General features: G+C 36.3%; 1 long non-coding RNA gene across 1 annotated transcript; it reads left to right on the top strand.

Moving 5' to 3' along the window:
• Window positions 1-1,485: 1,485 nt before the first annotated feature.
• On the top strand, window positions 1,486-3,828 carry LOC147303348 (uncharacterized). The gene is made up of 3 exons (XR_015126963.1): window positions 1,486-2,700; window positions 3,059-3,284; window positions 3,620-3,828. It is a non-coding gene; the product is annotated as an uncharacterized LOC147303348 (long non-coding RNA).
• The last annotated feature ends 15,786 nt before the right edge of the window (window positions 3,829-19,614 follow it).

Raw genomic sequence — 19,614 nt, 5'->3', positions numbered from 1 at the left:
ACTGAGTCTCACCTTGGTTTCTTTTGGCAAGGCCATCTTTTGGCAAGGCCAAGGGTGTGGACAACAGCTATGGAAATTAGTGTACTGCTGAATAAAGATTTTAACTACTCAATTCTTTTACAATTGCTTTATAAATACTGTGAATACTCAACTGTGAAAAATATTGTTTTGGTTTGTTTTGTACATATGTGACAGAGGACTCCAGTCAGACAGACAAAGAGTTGTGACAGATGTGTAAATATTTTATAATAAATGTTCCTGTTTTAAATTTTGGTTTTCTTTGACTGTTTATTCATCCTTATGGTATATGTGTTATTAGTTTAAATTCTACAACTCTACAAGTTTAAAAAAAAGAGATGTATGAAGACTAAGAGGAGGATGAAACTTTTTCACATTAAATGTTTAATAATAACAAGTATTGTGAATAGGAAATAAGTTTCTAACATAATTGTTTATGAATCAAGATTTATAAAACACTAGTGGTGTCACTGGTGTCATTTTGGCTTTAAAATAAAAAAAAGCGAACTTATGTTTTATGAACAATTTGATGTTTTGATAATAACTAATAACTCCTTTCAATGTCACTGATAGTTTTAAAGACATTACTATTAAAATGTATAAATTACACTTGAAAGCTGTACACTAGTTGATTGTCAGTGTTTGTAAGTTTTTCAAGCTTTCTCTTTCTTGAAAGCTACTTCATTTTCCATGTCGAATGGCTATGTTGCAACACAACAGAGAGGAGAAGCTGAAATATATTTTTTCATATTTATGTATTCTTCTCATTCTCTAGTTGTTCTATTAAGATTCCTGTATTTTGTTGATATAAACCTAAACACTATGCTATTGCACTGCCAATGTATTAAACAGAAGCTCAATATGAACAGTAAGGAACAAGACTTGCCGTTAATCCTTAGAGCTATGGAAGATTTGTGTAGATAACTCGTGCTGGTTTTTCACCAGAATGAACTATTCTTCTTTGTTTGTCATTGACATCAATGAAGATGCTAAATAACAGTCTTTTGCTACCAAATTGATTTAACCTTCGTTGTGTCTATTCGTTGTGGGCCTTTCAATGATCTAGCAGTTTGGCAGATTCAGCCTGATTAACTGACAGAAAAACACAGAGACCACACGATAAAATCCACTGCCAATTATTCCAACAGTCTTTCACCATTCTCTGATACTGTACTTCTGAAGGAACTTTGGCTTATGCTGCTTTTTCATTTGACTGTTTTGGTTTTACGATATTTCTGCTAATTTCTTATGATTTGACAGCATCAGGTACTTGCTAAGCTTTCTTACTTTTATATGCTGTCACCCACTGGGACTGTGACCTAAAGTGACCCAAAAGTTTTAGGTCACTTTGGGTAATTGTTAATTCAGAATTAGGTGTGGTGAGACAGTTGGTGGCAGAGACTATCAATGGCTGTCTTTTGTTTTCATGTGTGAAGGGCAAGCAAGGGGGGGGGGGGGGGGGGGGGGCAAGTGACACTGTTGAAAAGGTTAGACTGAGACAAAAGATCATTTGAAGTTTTTTGAATGTCCCTCATGATTTCAATAAATACCTGTGCCACTGGTTTGTAAGCCACTTTGCTTTTAGCAAACGAGAAGAGGAGAGCTTTGGATTTTAACATTCTGAGGATTCGAGGACATTATTTTAGACCACTATAACAAACATCACAAGATATTATTTTTGAAAAACCCTGCCCTTGTGCAATTCTTGGTAAGTTTTATTTGTTGTAAATTGAATTTTATTTTTGGTGTAAAACCACATTTTAAATTTCAGTAACAGAATTTACTTTGTATTTAAGTTATTTTTTTATTGTTTGTGGGAGGGGTACCGGTGAAAAGTCTTTGGTTTGGTTTTCTGTTTTAGTGAATTTGGGCCATTAAGCCATTTTGTGGTCTTTTTTGAAAGACTGAAATCTGTGAAAGCTAGGCCGGGTAATTAGCCACTGATTTCTTATTACAAGTAAAGCACAACATGAATATAATGAAATACATGAAGTGTGGAACATTTTTGGCTGGTTTATGTGTGTTTAGCAGATTTTAAGCAGTTTAGTAACTGCTATTTCAATCATGCTTGTTTCTGCTGTCTTTGGTAGTTTTAGAAATGGTTTATATGACCATTTAGCTAAAATTATAAGGCTTCTGTGGATACTACGTGATATTTGCATGGAGGTTTTTGCATAACTCTTGAGCCACAGTACTGGTGGCTATAGAGCGTAAGAGGATAATTGTAATTTTTCACATAGCTGTGATTTGTTGTGCGTTCAATCCTTTTCTTTAAGCAAATTTGAGCAGCAGACAGCAAGAGTTGGTGAGCATTATCTTAATGTCATACATTGACTAATTTACACCTTCATTCTGGATGTGTAAAGCGCTTTGGGGTCCTTAGGGACTAGTAAAGCGATATAGAAATACAGGCCATTTACCATTTATATATATGTTTTGTGTTTTTTGAATGAATGTAATTGCATTACTGATCATTATTGTGAACTAACTACATGTTTATGTGTAAGTAAAGTCTCTTTGATGCTCTCATGTTTGTATATTGTTTGAATGTTGTGTAAAATGTAACTAATTAACCTCATACTTTATCATAAATAGAGAATGGCATATGCTTCCCCAACGAAGTTTGCTGGGATTAATGATCCTGAAGTTGAATCATTGCGTCAAGAATTTCAACTATCAACTGTAAGTAACAAATATTTCTTAAATTTTATTTATAGTGTAGAAAAATTTGTTTTTACGCTACATTACCTGTTACAGAGCTGGGCAGGATGCTGTGTTTAGTGTTTCTTGTGTTTGTTTGTTTGTTTGTTTGCTCTTTCATATAAGTCACTGTTAACCCTTGTGCCATACTGGGGCCTTTTTGGGTCCCCAGGGTGATCAACGTAAGTTTTTTAAAGGATGGCACAAGGTTAAGCTGAGACTTTTATACAGCTGTTGTTGTGATCTGGCACTACAAACATTACATTGTAGCGGCAGCATAGATTGAAGCGAATAACTGTTTTCTAATTTTGTTATGATCCAAAATATTTTGTAATTTCAGTATGCCTGCTTGGACCCAGGGGTCAGCAGAGAGGATCTATATACAAGGTGCTTGCAACTTCATGCCAAGGCAATGGACCTCTTGGTTCGGCAGGTGCGGCTCAGGCGTGCAGCCGAAAGAAAGATTTCTGTTTTAAAAGAACAGCTGGATGCTGAAAAAGAAATGCTGAATAACACTGCCCAGGAGCTGGATGCATTGCAAGCTTCGATTACATTCGCACGTGATGGTAAGTCTTAATGTATTGTTTGGATGGTATAAACAGTGAATGTTGGCTTCAGTGTCTTATTTTAAGAAATGGGACTTAGAAAAAATACTCTATGAATTACTATTGAACGACTGTCTACATACAAATAAACATGAATGCGAATTATTTATTTTAGTTTATGATAAATCATTTGGAGAAAATATTAAATCCATGATTAGTATCATGTTTTGTTTTCTTCATTTGTGATTTTATAAGGATTAGATATATGCAAATGTCTGTTTTACCCATGTATATTTGTTAAAGTTGTTTATAAATACTAACTGTCAAAAAATATTATTTGTTTTTGTTTTGTTCAGATGTGACAGAGGCCACCACTCAGACAGACGAAGACTTGTGACAGATGTTTTATAATAATGCTAAGTTTTCTTAGATTAATATATTTTTTCACATTTGACCCAAAGTGGCATGTTTTAGGTCACTTTGGGTAATTTTTAATTCAGAAATAGGTGTGGTGAGACAGTTAGTGGTAAAGACTATCAATGGCTGTCTTTTGTTTTCATGTGTGAAGGGGAAGCGGGGGGGGGGGGGGGGGGGGGGGGCAAACTTGAGGTCACACTGTTGAATGAATAAGTTGTAAGGCTGTGAAACCAAGGTGAGACTGAGTCTCACCTTGGTTTCTTTTGGCAAGGCCATCTTTTGGCAAGGCCAAGGGTGTGGACAACAGCTATGGAAATTAGTGTACTGCTGAATAAAGATTTTAACTACTCAATTCTTTTACAATTGCTTTATAAATACTGTGAATACTCAACTGTGAAAAATATTGTTTTGGTTTGTTTTGTACATATGTGACAGAGGACTCCAGTCAGACAGACAAAGAGTTGTGACAGATGTGTAAATATTTTATAATAAATGTTCCTGTTTTAAATTTTGGTTTTCTTTGACTGTTTATTCATCCTTATGGTATATGTGTTATTAGTTTAAATTCTACAACTCTACAAGTTTAAAAAAAAGAGATGTATGAAGACTAAGAGGAGGATGAAACTTTTTCACATTAAATGTTTAATAATAACAAGTATTGTGAATAGGAAATAAGTTTCTAACATAATTGTTTATGAATCAAGATTTATAAAACACTAGTGGTGTCACTGGTGTCATTTTGGCTTTAAAATAAAAAAAAGCGAACTTATGTTTTATGAACAATTTGATGTTTTGATAATAACTAATAACTCCTTTCAATGTCACTGATAGTTTTAAAGACATTACTATTAAAATGTATAAATTACACTTGAAAGCTGTACACTAGTTGATTGTCAGTGTTTGTAAGTTTTTCAAGCTTTCTCTTTCTTGAAAGCTACTTCATTTTCCATGTCGAATGGCTATGTTGCAACACAACAGAGAGGAGAAGCTGAAATATATTTTTTCATATTTATGTATTCTTCTCATTCTCTAGTTGTTCTATTAAGATTCCTGTATTTTGTTGATATAAACCTAAACACTATGCTATTGCACTGCCAATGTATTAAACAGAAGCTCAATATGAACAGTAAGGAACAAGACTTGCCGTTAATCCTTAGAGCTATGGAAGATTTGTGTAGATAACTCGTGCTGGTTTTTCACCAGAATGAACTATTCTTCTTTGTTTGTCATTGACATCAATGAAGATGCTAAATAACAGTCTTTTGCTACCAAATTGATTTAACCTTCGTTGTGTCTATTCGTTGTGGGCCTTTCAATGATCTAGCAGTTTGGCAGATTCAGCCTGATTAACTGACAGAAAAACACAGAGACCACACGATAAAATCCACTGCCAATTATTCCAACAGTCTTTCACCATTCTCTGATACTGTACTTCTGAAGGAACTTTGGCTTATGCTGCTTTTTCATTTGACTGTTTTGGTTTTACGATATTTCTGCTAATTTCTTATGATTTGACAGCATCAGGTACTTGCTAAGCTTTCTTACTTTTATATGCTGTCACCCACTGGGACTGTGACCTAAAGTGACCCAAAAGTTTTAGGTCACTTTGGGTAATTGTTAATTCAGAATTAGGTGTGGTGAGACAGTTGGTGGCAGAGACTATCAATGGCTGTCTTTTGTTTTCATGTGTGAAGGGCAAGCAAGGGGGGGCAAGTGACACTGTTGAAAAGGTTAGACTGAGACAAAAGATTGAATTGTGTCTTTTGGCAAAGCCAAGGGTGTGGACAACAGCTATGAAAATTAGTGTACTGCTGAATAAAGGTTTTAACTAGTCAAGGGAAAAAAGGTGTTGAGTACTGTTTATTGCATTGTAACTTCACTGGTTACTTTGTGACAGTCCCTCCCCTGTTGGCTTCTGTGATTGGATCATTTGAAGTTTTTTGAATGTCCCTCATGATTTCAATAAATACCTGTGCCACTGGTTTGTAAGCCACTTTGCTTTTAGCAAACGAGAAGAGGAGAGCTTTGGATTTTAACATTCTGAGGATTCGAGGACATTATTTTAGACCACTATAACAAACATCACAAGAGATTATTTTTGAAAAACCCTGCCCTTGTGCAATTCTTGGTAAGTTTTATTTGTTGTAAATTGAATTTTATTTTTGGTGTAAAACCACATTTTAAATTTCAGTAACAGAATTTACTTTGTATTTAAGTTATTTTTTTATTGTTTGTGGGAGGGTTACCGGTGAAAAGTCTTTGGTTTGGTTTTCTGTTTTAGTGAATTTGGGCCATTAAGCCATTTTGTGGTCTTTTTTGAAAGACTGAAATCTGTGAAAGCTAGGCCGGGTAATTAGCCACTGATTTCTTATTACAAGTAAAGCACAACATGAATATAATGAAATACATGAAGTGTGGAACATTTTTGGCTGGTTTATGTGTGTTTAGCAGATTTTAAGCAGTTTAGTAATTGCTATTTCAATCATGCTTGTTTCTGCTGTCTTTGGTAGTTTTAGAAATGGTTTATATGACCATTTAGCTAAAATTATAAGGCTTCTGTGGATACTACGTGATATTTGCATGGAGGTTTTTGCATAACTCTTGAGCCACAGTACTGGTGGCTATAGAGCGTAAGAGGATAATTGTAATTTTTCACATAGCTGTGATTTGTTGTGCGTTCATTGTGAGTTGTTAAATTTGCATCATGCTAATTATGCAGGTATTGAGAAAATTTTGTTATTGTCTCACATTTATTTTAGCCTTGTGAATCTGATGTTTAATTATTTTTGGTAGGTGCACAGGTATAGATTTTAACCTGAGCATAACTGGTCATTAAAAAAACCATGCCATTTATGGGTGGGGTTTTGTCTTTGTCACAATTTTAATTGCTAGGGTTAAGGTTTCTTTATTTCTGTTTCAGTCTGAAAATGACCTTTTTCTGATCTTATGTCAATAATGTTTAATTGTACAATATCTTTTTTGTATTAGGAGATCAAACTTCCTAAGGGACATCACGTACAGATACTTCAGAAGGCTTGCTGTGAACTTTCAGCAGAACAGCTGGATTTGGTGTGAACCAAGGTAAGTTATTAAAAATGCTGACTATAGCCTTACATGCTTGAGGTTTTAACAAGGGTTTTTTGACGTTTTTTGATGCTTCCTGTTAAGAGCAAAAAGTGGAAAGAGAAGGTTTAAAAAATGTTCTCCAGTATTGTTCAGTGGGTTGTTAAGTAGTCGTTCAGTGGGCTATTCAGTCGTTTGTTCAGTCAATGGTAGGGGGGGTGAGATTCTAATCTCAATGCACTCACCCCCCCCCCCCCCCCCCCACATCACTTGTATAAGTTAATAGTGTGGAGAATCTCATAAAGCCTTTAGGCAATCAAATGTAAATGACAATATTTATGAGTGTCTTAAGTTTTAAAATGGTCAGGTTTGATTTGAACATGACTGGAAGGTCATGTTCCACCCCCTTACTTTCACCATTCTCTGATACTGTACTTCTGAAGGAACTTTGGCTTATGCAGCTTTTTCATTTGACTGTTTTGGTTTTACGATATTTCTGCTAATTTCTTATGATTTGACAGCATCAGGTACTTGCTAAGCTTTCTTACTTTTATATGCTGTCATGGTCCTGGGTCGAGTGACCCAGTGTTTGAGTTTTTTGTATCTTTTGTATTCATTTGTGCCTTAGCTTAGTTCACCAAGTTAATTTCTAGATTGCTGTTTAGTCCTGTTTCTTAGTTGTTTGTGTCATCTCCCCCTGTACTCAGTGTCCCTAGTTCATGTGTCAAGTCTGCGTGGTTATGTTTAGTTCATGTCATGCCTAATCTCCATGTTTACCGTTTTACTTTGTAAGTTTGTGTCTAATGTCAGTGTATGTAGTTTCACCCTCCCTCCACACATTCTCCATTCGGTCAGCCACTAATTGTTAATTCAGAATTAGGTGTGGTGAGACAGTTAGTGGCAGAGACTATCAACTGATGTCTTTTGTTTTCATGTGTGAAGGGCAAGCAAGGGGGGGGGGGGGGGGGGGGGGGGGCCAAGTGACACTGTTGAAAAGGTTAGACTGAGACAAAAGATTGAATTGTGTCTTTTGGCAAAGCCAAGGGTGTGGACAACAGCTATGAAAATTAGTGTACTGCTGAATAAAGGTTTTAACTAGTCAAGGGAAAAAAGGTGTTGAGTACTGTTTATTGCATTGTAACTTCACTGGTTACTTTGTGACAGTCCCTCCCCTGTTGGCTTCTGTGATTGGATCATTTGAAGTTTTTTGAATGTCCCTCATGATTTCAATAAATACCTGTGCCACTGGTTTGTAAGCCACTTTGCTTTTAGCAAACGAGAAGAGGAGAGCTTTGGATTTTAACATTCTGAGGATTCGAGGACATTATTTTAGACCACTATAACAAACATCACAAGAGATTATTTTTGAAAAACCCTGCCCTTGTGCAATTCTTGGTAAGTTTTATTTGTTGTAAATTGAATTTTATTTTTGGTGTAAAACCACATTTTAAATTTCAGTAACAGAATTTACTTTGTATTTAAGTTATTTTTTTATTGTTTGTGGGAGGGTTACCGGTGAAAAGTCTTTGGTTTGGTTTTCTGTTTTAGTGAATTTGGGCCATTAAGCCATTTTGTGGTCTTTTTTGAAAGACTGAAATCTGTGAAAGCTAGGCTGGGTAATTAGCCACTGATTTCTTATTACAAGTAAAGCACAACATGAATATAATGAAATACATGAAGTGTGGAACATTTTTGGCTGGTTTATGTGTGTTTAGCAGATTTTAAGCAGTTTAGTAACTGCTATTTCAATCATGCTTGTTTCTGCTGTCTTTGGTAGTTTTAGAAATGGTTTATATGACCATTTAGCTAAAATTATAAGGCTTCTGTGGATACTACGTGATATTTGCATGGAGGTTTTTGCATAACTCTTGAGCCACAGTACTGGTGGCTATAGAGCGTAAGAGGATAATTGTAATTTTTCACATAGCTGTGATTTGTTGTGCGTTCATTGTGAGTTGTTAAATTTGCATCATGCTAATTATGCAGGTATTGAGAAAATTTTGTTATTGTCTCACATTTATTTTAGCCTTGTGAATCTGATGTTTAATTATTTTTGGTAGGTGCACAGGTATAGATTTTAACCTGAGCATAACTGGTCATTAAAAAAACCATGCCATTTATGGGTGGGGTTTTGTCTTTGTCACAATTTTAATTGCTAGGGTTAAGGTTTCTTTATTTCTGTTTCAGTCTGAAAATGACCTTTTTCTGATCTTATGTCAATAATGTTTAATTGTACAATATCTTTTTTGTATTAGGAGATCAAACTTCCTAAGGGACATCACGTACAGATACTTCAGAAGGCTTGCTGTGAACTTTCAGCAGAACAGCTGGATTTGGTGTGAACCAAGGTAAGTTATTAAAAATGCTGACTATAGCCTTACATGCTTGAGGTTTTAACAAGGGTTTTTTGACGTTTTTTGATGCTTCCTGTTAAGAGCAAAAAGTGGAAAGAGAAGGTTTAAAAAATGTTCTCCAGTATTGTTCAGTGGGTTGTTAAGTAGTCGTTCAGTGGGCTATTCAGTCGTTTGTTCAGTCAATGGTAGGGGGGGTGAGATTCTAATCTCAATGCACTCACCCCCCCCCCTCCCCCCCCCACATCACTTGTATAAGTTAATAGTGTGGAGAATCTCATAAAGCCTTTAGGCAATCAAATGTAAATGACAATATTTATGAGTGTCTTAAGTTTTAAAATGGTCAGGTTTGATTTGAACATGACTGGAAGGTCATGTTCCACCCCCTTACTTTCACCATTCTCTGATACTGTACTTCTGAAGGAACTTTGGCTTATGCAGCTTTTTCATTTGACTGTTTTGGTTTTACGATATTTCTGCTAATTTCTTATGATTTGACAGCATCAGGTACTTGCTAAGCTTTCTTACTTTTATATGCTGTCATGGTCCTGGGTCGAGTGACCCAGTGTTTGAGTTTTTTGTATCTTTTGTATTCATTTGTGCCTTAGCTTAGTTCACCAAGTTAATTTCTAGATTGCTGTTTAGTCCTGTTTCTTAGTTGTTTGTGTCATCTCCCCCTGTACTCAGTGTCCCTAGTTCATGTGTCAAGTCTGCGTGGTTATGTTTAGTTCATGTCATGCCTAATCTCCATGTTTACCGTTTTACTTTGTAAGTTTGTGTCTAATGTCAGTGTATGTAGTTTCACCCTCCCTCCACACATTCTCCATTCGGTCAGCCACTAATTGTTAATTCAGAATTAGGTGTGGTGAGACAGTTAGTGGCAGAGACTATCAACTGATGTCTTTTGTTTTCATGTGTGAAGGGCAAGCAAGGGGGGGGGGGGGGGGGGGGGGGGGCAAGTGACACTGTTGAAAAGGTTAGACTGAGACAAAAGATTGAATTGTGTCTTTTGGCAAAGCCAAGGGTGTGGACAACAGCTATGAAAATTAGTGTACTGCTGAATAAAGGTTTTAACTAGTCAAGGGAAAAAAGGTGTTGAGTACTGTTTATTGCATTGTAACTTCACTGGTTACTTTGTGACAGTCCCTCCCCTGTTGGCTTCTGTGATTGGATCATTTGAAGTTTTTTGAATGTCCCTCATGATTTCAATAAATACCTGTGCCACTGGTTTGTAAGCCACTTTGCTTTTAGCAAACGAGAAGAGGAGAGCTTTGGATTTTAACATTCTGAGGATTCGAGGACATTATTTTAGACCACTATAACAAACATCACAAGAGATTATTTTTGAAAAACCCTGCCCTTGTGCAATTCTTGGTAAGTTTTATTTGTTGTAAATTGAATTTTATTTTTGGTGTAAAACCACATTTTAAATTTCAGTAACAGAATTTACTTTGTATTTAAGTTATTTTTTTATTGTTTGTGGGAGGGTTACCGGTGAAAAGTCTTTGGTTTGGTTTTCTGTTTTAGTGAATTTGGGCCATTAAGCCATTTTGTGGTCTTTTTTGAAAGACTGAAATCTGTGAAAGCTAGGCTGGGTAATTAGCCACTGATTTCTTATTACAAGTAAAGCACAACATGAATATAATGAAATACATGAAGTGTGGAACATTTTTGGCTGGTTTATGTGTGTTTAGCAGATTTTAAGCAGTTTAGTAATTGCTATTTCAATCATGCTTGTTTCTGCTGTCTTTGGTAGTTTTAGAAATGGTTTATATGACCATTTAGCTAAAATTATAAGGCTTCTGTGGATACTACGTGATATTTGCATGGAGGTTTTTGCATAACTCTTGAGCCACAGTACTGGTGGCTATAGAGCGTAAGAGGATAATTGTAATTTTTCACATAGCTGTGATTTGTTGTGCGTTCATTGTGAGTTGTTAAATTTGCATCATGCTAATTATGCAGGTATTGAGAAAATTTTGTTATTGTCTCACATTTATTTTAGCCTTGTGAATCTGATGTTTAATTATTTTTGGTAGGTGCACAGGTATAGATTTTAACCTGAGCATAACTGGTCATTAAAAAAACCATGCCATTTATGGGTGGGGTTTTGTCTTTGTCACAATTTTAATTGCTAGGGTTAAGGTTTCTTTATTTCTGTTTCAGTCTGAAAATGACCTTTTTCTGATCTTATGTCAATAATGTTTAATTGTACAATATCTTTTTTGTATTAGGAGATCAAACTTCCTAAGGGACATCACGTACAGATACTTCAGAAGGCTTGCTGTGAACTTTCAGCAGAACAGCTGGATTTGGTGTGAACCAAGGTAAGTTATTAAAAATGCTGACTATAGCCTTACATGCTTGAGGTTTTAACAAGGGTTTTTTGACGTTTTTTGATGCTTCCTGTTAAGAGCAAAAAGTGGAAAGAGAAGGTTTAAAAAATGTTCTCCAGTATTGTTCAGTGGGTCGTTAAGTAGTCGTTCAGTGGGCTATTCAGTCGTTTGTTCAGTCAATGGCAGGGGGGGTGAGATTCTAATCTCAATGCACTCACCCCCCCCCCCCCCCCCCACATCACTTGTATAAGTTAATAGTGTGGAGAATCTCATAAAGCCTTTAGGCAATCAAATGTAAATGACAATATTTATGAGTGTCTTAAGTTTTAAAATGGTCAGGTTTGATTTGAACATGACTGGAAGGTCATGTTCCACCCCCTTACTTTCACCATTCTCTGATACTGTACTTCTGAAGGAACTTTGGCTTATGCAGCTTTTTCATTTGACTGTTTTGGTTTTACGATATTTCTGCTAATTTCTTATGATTTGACAGCATCAGGTACTTGCTAAGCTTTCTTACTTTTATATGCTGTCATGGTCCTGGGTCGAGTGACCCAGTGTTTGAGTTTTTTGTATCTTTTGTATTCATTTGTGCCTTAGCTTAGTTCACCAAGTTAATTTCTAGATTGCTGTTTAGTCCTGTTTCTTAGTTGTTTGTGTCATCTCCCCCTGTACTCAGTGTCCCTAGTTCATGTGTCAAGTCTGCGTGGTTATGTTTAGTTCATGTCATGCCTAATCTCCATGTTTACCGTTTTACTTTGTAAGTTTGTGTCTAATGTCAGTGTATGTAGTTTCACCCTCCCTCCACACATTCTCCATTCGGTCAGCCACTAATTGTTAATTCAGAATTAGGTGTGGTGAGACAGTTAGTGGCAGAGACTATCAACTGATGTCTTTTGTTTTCATGTGTGAAGGGCAAGCAAGGGGGGGGGGGGGGGGGGGGGGGCAAGTGACACTGTTGAAAAGGTTAGACTGAGACAAAAGATTGAATTGTGTCTTTTGGCAAAGCCAAGGGTGTGGACAACAGCTATGAAAATTAGTGTACTGCTGAATAAAGGTTTTAACTAGTCAAGGGAAAAAAGGTGTTGAGTACTGTTTATTGCATTGTAACTTCACTGGTTACTTTGTGACAGTCCCTCCCCTGTTGGCTTCTGTGATTGGATCATTTGAAGTTTTTTGAATGTCCCTCATGATTTCAATAAATACCTGTGCCACTGGTTTGTAAGCCACTTTGCTTTTAGCAAACGAGAAGAGGAGAGCTTTGGATTTTAACATTCTGAGGATTCGAGGACATTATTTTAGACCACTATAACAAACATCACAAGAGATTATTTTTGAAAAACCCTGCCCTTGTGCAATTCTTGGTAAGTTTTATTTGTTGTAAATTGAATTTTATTTTTGGTGTAAAACCACATTTTAAATTTCAGTAACAGAATTTACTTTGTATTTAAGTTATTTTTTTATTGTTTGTGGGAGGGTTACCGGTGAAAAGTCTTTGGTTTGGTTTTCTGTTTTAGTGAATTTGGGCCATTAAGCCATTTTGTGGTCTTTTTTGAAAGACTGAAATCTGTGAAAGCTAGGCTGGGTAATTAGCCACTGATTTCTTATTACAAGTAAAGCACAACATGAATATAATGAAATACATGAAGTGTGGAACATTTTTGGCTGGTTTATGTGTGTTTAGCAGATTTTAAGCAGTTTAGTAATTGCTATTTCAATCATGCTTGTTTCTGCTGTCTTTGGTAGTTTTAGAAATGGTTTATATGACCATTTAGCTAAAATTATAAGGCTTCTGTGGATACTACGTGATATTTGCATGGAGGTTTTTGCATAACTCTTGAGCCACAGTACTGGTGGCTATAGAGCGTAAGAGGATAATTGTAATTTTTCACATAGCTGTGATTTGTTGTGCGTTCATTGTGAGTTGTTAAATTTGCATCATGCTAATTATGCAGGTATTGAGAAAATTTTGTTATTGTCTCACATTTATTTTAGCCTTGTGAATCTGATGTTTAATTATTTTTGGTAGGTGCACAGGTATAGATTTTAACCTGAGCATAACTGGTCATTAAAAAAACCATGCCATTTATGGGTGGGGTTTTGTCTTTGTCACAATTTTAATTGCTAGGGTTAAGGTTTCTTTATTTCTGTTTCAGTCTGAAAATGACCTTTTTCTGATCTTATGTCAATAATGTTTAATTGTACAATATCTTTTTTGTATTAGGAGATCAAACTTCCTAAGGGACATCACGTACAGATACTTCAGAAGGCTTGCTGTGAACTTTCAGCAGAACAGCTGGATTTGGTGTGAACCAAGGTAAGTTATTAAAAATGCTGACTATAGCCTTACATGCTTGAGGTTTTAACAAGGGTTTTTTGACGTTTTTTGATGCTTCCTGTTAAGAGCAAAAAGTGGAAAGAGAAGGTTTAAAAAATGTTCTCCAGTATTGTTCAGTGGGTCGTTAAGTAGTCGTTCAGTGGGCTATTCAGTCGTTTGTTCAGTCAATGGCAGGGGGGGTGAGATTCTAATCTCAATGCACTCACCCCCCCCCCCCCCCCCACATCACTTGTATAAGTTAATAGTGTGGAGAATCTCATAAAGCCTTTAGGCAATCAAATGTAAATGACAATATTTATGAGTGTCTTAAGTTTTAAAATGGTCAGGTTTGATTTGAACATGACTGGAAGGTCATGTTCCACCCCCTTACTTTAGTGTTCGTAGTCATAATAGAGATTGACAGACCACATGACTTTCATGCATTGCATGCCGGGCACTAGTGGCAAAACAATTAAAGCAATGCATCAAATGCAAGCATTTGCAGCACCGCAAAACGTTCATTCTCCGGTTCTAATACCTTCTTGCTTTTACTTTGCCCCCCAAAAGAGGTATGTACAAAAACGAAGGAGAACAATACCGCTCCGTACAAAGACAAACTTGATGAAAAGTCAAAGAAAAGATACGAGGAAAAAAATCAAAAGAGTGAAAGGGTTAGACCCTTACGAGCACACAGAGTGGACAAAAGAGTTAGCGAGAGCCCAACTTTCACCACGCTCAAATTGATAATCATACGGTTCTTGGAGTGAGTGCATACACTCATGAAGTTTTTAGTAACTTCAGGTCACTTTAACAAGCCCAGGTCTAGTTTACCGACAGATGGGTACAGGACCTTGAAATGCACCGTGTAGAATGAAAGACCATCGTACGTATCATAAGTTTACCAGTCTCACAAATCGTCTTCATAAATACACATTCGTTAACCATTTATTAATAGGACCTTTAAGCTCAACGGTAATTAATTAGTAGTGGAAATATTTTCTGGTTCATTACAGAAATGTAGCAGTGACAATAATATTGTATGCTGTAATCGTACTGCGCAATTAGTGATACAAAAAAAAAGTTTTATCCTGTGAATAAAAGTATATGTTTTTGTTAATGTACCATGGTAATAAAAGAAACGAAACGCAATATTGTGTCAGGACAATTCAGTATTTATGCACAATAAACACAGGCGCATAGCGCGACAATTTCTGTTCAGCGCCAGACTTGCTTGTAACCTATATCAACAATTCTGTTATGAAGAATGACATATTAGCTACTACAAAACACTGACCTTTGTGTAAATGCTTGGAGCAAACTAACATGTGAGCTGGAGTGTGGATGTTTGTTTAATATATTTTTTTTCTCTTTTTATTGTAGATGCCAAGAAAAAAGGGTTTTCGCATGCGGCGCACACCAAGAATCACCTCTGGTAAGTCCAATGCTAACCCAAATGTTTGCATTTGTGCAGAGAAGTTGCAAGCATCCATTGTTGCTGGGACTGCTGTTCAATGTGCACCATCCACTTCAGATGTGAATGCCTTAATTGCCTGCAGTGTTGTGGCTGCAATCAAGCATATGATAGCTCCAGTGTGTACATGGAAACCAGAGGATGTTGATGATATATGTGTAGAGGGGTGCCAGTTAGGTAGGTATATAGCTAAGGCAAGACAGGACATTGGCAGCAAGCATAGCGTTTGCAGGCTGATTGGGCAGCACACTGTGTTTGGCCAAAGATGGAAAGTTGATATTGGCCCGCCAGTTTACATAGATTTTGGGCTGTCGGAAGGGGAAGCTGTGTTGTATGAAAAGCTGCAGGAACATCTGTTGAGGGATGGCATGTGTCTGTTGGATCTTCACACTGCAGTTAGTGTCATCATTCATCACAAGAATTATTTTGTTGTTGTTGATTGTGGCACACGTAATGCAGCTGGGCTGGCATCTGAGATTGGCACAGCTGTGGCTGTTTTTAACACATGCCTTGACGACCTGATGCTTCACATCAGAAATTTACAGACGTCTTTAGATGCACAATGGTATGCTGTTAGCAGCATTTCTGTGCAGGCAGGTCAAGTTGATGTTGACGTGGAGAGCAGTGCAGTGTTTGTGGACAGGGATGTTGACACGAATCTTACAGCTAAAGTTGATAACACTTCTGTCAACCTTGAAACTGTTAATGCTGTCACGGGAGTTGGAGCAGAGGATAGCTGTTGCATTATAAAGAGTGTGAGAGGATCATTTCACCAGGCTGATGATCGATTTAAATATGGAGGAGTTCAGTGTATGGCTATAGGTCTGGTTAGCCTGGCAAAACATAAAGTTGATAGCGTCTTTTCATGGGAGACAAAAGTTCTTGACAGAGTTGTAGTTTTAGGTGACCTTTTGTACACCAATTTGAGAGACGGCAACATGATAAGCAACTCATCCAGTGTGTTGTGTGTCCCTGATTTGCCTAAAAAGTATTGTATTGATGGGCAAAACTTTGAGTTTGAGTATGGAGATTTTGTCAGTGGGGATGTTGATGTGCTTGAAGGGGAACTCATTGAGAATGGTGTCTACACTACCCTGCAGACTGGGCTGCAAAAGATCTGTGCCATGTATAATACATGTCTTCTGACATTGTGTGGCAGTACATGTGCAGTCATTTCTGAGAATGGACAATATGCACTAGTTGATTCTCATGCACGCAGTGCTGTGGGTTTGGTCAGTGAGCAGGGAAGAAGTGTTGTTTTGTGCTTCAGGTCACTTGAAGATGTGGTCAGACACATCTGCCAGCTGGCAACGGGCCTGAGTCAGAAGCAAAAGCCTTTTGAAGTAGCTGGTGTTTGTGTTAGGTACCTTATGGTGTCTGATAGTGCCACACCCAAAGACAGTTGTGAAAAAACGTGCAAAACCTTTACACCAGAATCAAGTTGTGATTCAATCCAGAATGAACCAAACATCAGTGATGTTATCATCGTGGAGTCTTTAATAGAGGCAGAGAGTTGCAAAATGTCTGGAAAGACCTTGAGTTGTTCTGAGTATAATTTGGGGTTATTATGTAATGATGCAACAAGAAAGCGCAAGATTTCAGTGGGTCACAGTGAAGCTAAGAAGTTAAAACAGTATGATGTGTCTCAGGTGAATTCAGATGTTGAATTTGTTAGTGAAGTGACAAACAACAAGCTGGTGTTTAGTCCCATTTCTGAGTGGGTTTGTCAGGCTTTGTGCACACAGTTAAATGTGGAGTTTGAAAAAATTAGTGTACCAGCGTCTACATGTGTTGGTTTGTTAGGTGTTCCATGCAAAAATGAAAGTATAGTGGCTGATGGGAACTGTTTCTTCAGAGCTATTTCCCAGGTTGTGACTGGCACACAAAAGCACCATCGCAAGATAAGACTTGCCATTGTGAAAGAGTTGGAGAGGAATGCTGCAATATATAGAAATATTTTAAGATCAGAGTATTCAACAGTTGCAGACTACATTCAGAAATCTAAAATGAGAAATGTTAACAGCTGGGCTACAGAAGTTGAAATCCAAGCAACTGCTAATTGTTTAGGAGTTGATGTATTTACATTTCATGATGAGCGTTGGCTAAAATATGGCTGTAATGGCAAGCTTTTGTCAGAAAAGGGAATCTATTTAGAAAATCGTCATGGGAATCATTATGAGACGGTGGTCTGTGTTCATAAGCCTCAACTGCAGACCTGTTATGGCTACTGCAAAATCAGTGCATCTGTTATCAAAGGATACAGCACTAGGTTAAAGAGTAAGGATAGTTTTTTTTTTGACAAAACACAGGATCACACATTTTGTGCAGATGAAGTAGTGTTAGATACACATGCTGATGGTGAGGTTTTGAATGACGCAAGTCAGTTTAGCTTCAGTCCCATTTCCAATGGAGTTGCACAAAGTTTATGCTATAAATTTAATGTTGACTTTCAGAAGCAGGATAACAAAGTTCACACTGTTTATGGTCATTTAGGTGTTGTTTGTAAAACAAATAAGGTTATAGAGGACAGCAATAGTTTCTTTAGGGCTTTATCTGAAGTAATCAGTGGTTCTGAGAAAAGTCATAGAAAAATAAGGCTTGCTGTTTTGAAGTATATGGAAAACAATGGTGAAGAGCACATGAAGTTCGTGGTAAAAGATTATGTTTCAATATCTGAGTATATTTCAAAGTCACAAATGAAGTATGTTGGGAATCCTGCTACTGACACAGAATTTCAGGCTGCAGCAAATGCTTTTGGATTGGACATATTTATGTTTAATGGAGATAAATGGCACAAGTATAGCTGCACAAGTACAGATACCACAAATGAAGGGATATACTTGAAATGTGAAAATAGTCATTTTGTGCCAGTAATTTGTGTGCAACATTTTAATAAGGAGGGTTGTTTTGGTTTATGCAGAGCGACTAATTTATCTACACCACAGCACATGTGTAGAGGAAAAACAAAAGAAGCAATGAAGGATACATTAAATATATGTAGTTCATCAACTAAACATATGGTTTCTAAGCATTCAAAAAAGAAAAAGTATTTTAAAAATCAAATTGCATACCAAGTAAATGCATTACATAAGGAAAAGGTGAAGGCAAGGAGCATAAAAAAATATCAAAAAGATTTGTTGCATAGGCAAAAGGTAAAAGAAATAAGCACCTGGAAATATAAGCAAAATGTATCTCATAAAGAAAAGGTTAAAGAAAATAGCATCAGGAAATACAAGCAAAATGTATCTCATAAAGAAAAGGTTAAAGAAATGAGCATCAGGAAATACAAGCAAAATGTATCTCATAAAGAAAAGGTTAAAGAAATGAGCATCAGGAAATACAAGCAAAATGTATCTCATAAAGAAAAGGTTAAAGAAAATAGCATCAGGAAATACAAGAAAAATGTATCTCACAAAGAAAAGGTTAAAGAAATGAGCATCAGGAAATACAAGCAAAATGTATCTCATAAAGAAAAGGTTAAAGAAATGAGCATCAGGAAATACAAGAAAAATGTATCTCACAAAGAAAAGGTTAAAGAAATGAGCATCAGGAAATACAAGAAAAATGTATCTCACAAAGAAAAGGTTAAAGAAAATAGCATCAGGAAATACAAGAAAAATGTATCTCACAAAGAAAAGGTTAAAGAAAATAGCATCAGGAAATACAAGCAAAATGTATCTCATAAAGAAAAGGTTAAAGAAATGAGCATCAGGAAATACAAGCAAAATGTATCTCATAAAGAAAAGGTTAAAGAAATGAGCATCAGGAAATACAAGCAAAATGTATCTCATAAAGAAAAGGTTAAAGAAATGAGCATCAGGAAATACAAGCAAAATGTATCTCATAAAGAAAAGGTTAAAGAAATGAGCATCAGGAAATATAAGCAAAATGTATCTCATAGAGAAAAGGTTAAAGAAATGAGCATCGGGAAATACAAGCAAAATGTATCTCATAAAGAAAAGCTAAAAGAAATCAGTATAAGGAAATACAAATTAAATGAGTTGCATAGGCAAAATTTAAAAGCAGTAAGTTTTAAAAAGTATCATGGAAATCTAGAATATAAAAGGCGTGCTATTGCTGGTGTCAGCTTGAAAAGGCAGCAAAGGAAAGAAAAGGGAGAGCAGTTTGATTTTGTGATGACAAATTTTTTAGATAAAATAAAAGATGGACCAGATTTTGTTTGCTGTGTCTGCCATAGGTTGTTATTTAGACATCAGGTGTTACATTGTCAAAAAAACTATTATAACAAAACTAAAACTGCAGCACTGATTGCAGAAAAATGTTTAACTGAAGACTATTTACACAAATGTAATAAAGATTGTACAAATCCATGTCACTGGTTGGAGACAGTTAAAGCTAAACTATGGATCTGTTATACATGCCATTATAAAATTAA

The sequence above is a fragment of the Aulonocara sp. 'chitande type north' Nkhata Bay genome, linkage group LG22 (genome assembly GCF_057382095.1).
Source record: "Aulonocara sp. 'chitande type north' Nkhata Bay isolate Kocher_YH1m ecotype deep benthic linkage group LG22, A_spYH_male_GT1.1, whole genome shotgun sequence".
Classification (NCBI taxonomy): Eukaryota; Metazoa; Chordata; class Actinopteri; order Cichliformes; family Cichlidae; genus Aulonocara; species Aulonocara sp. 'chitande type north' Nkhata Bay.
The sequence above is the reverse complement of the archived record's forward strand: the minus strand, read 5'-3'. Positions and strand labels throughout refer to the sequence as shown.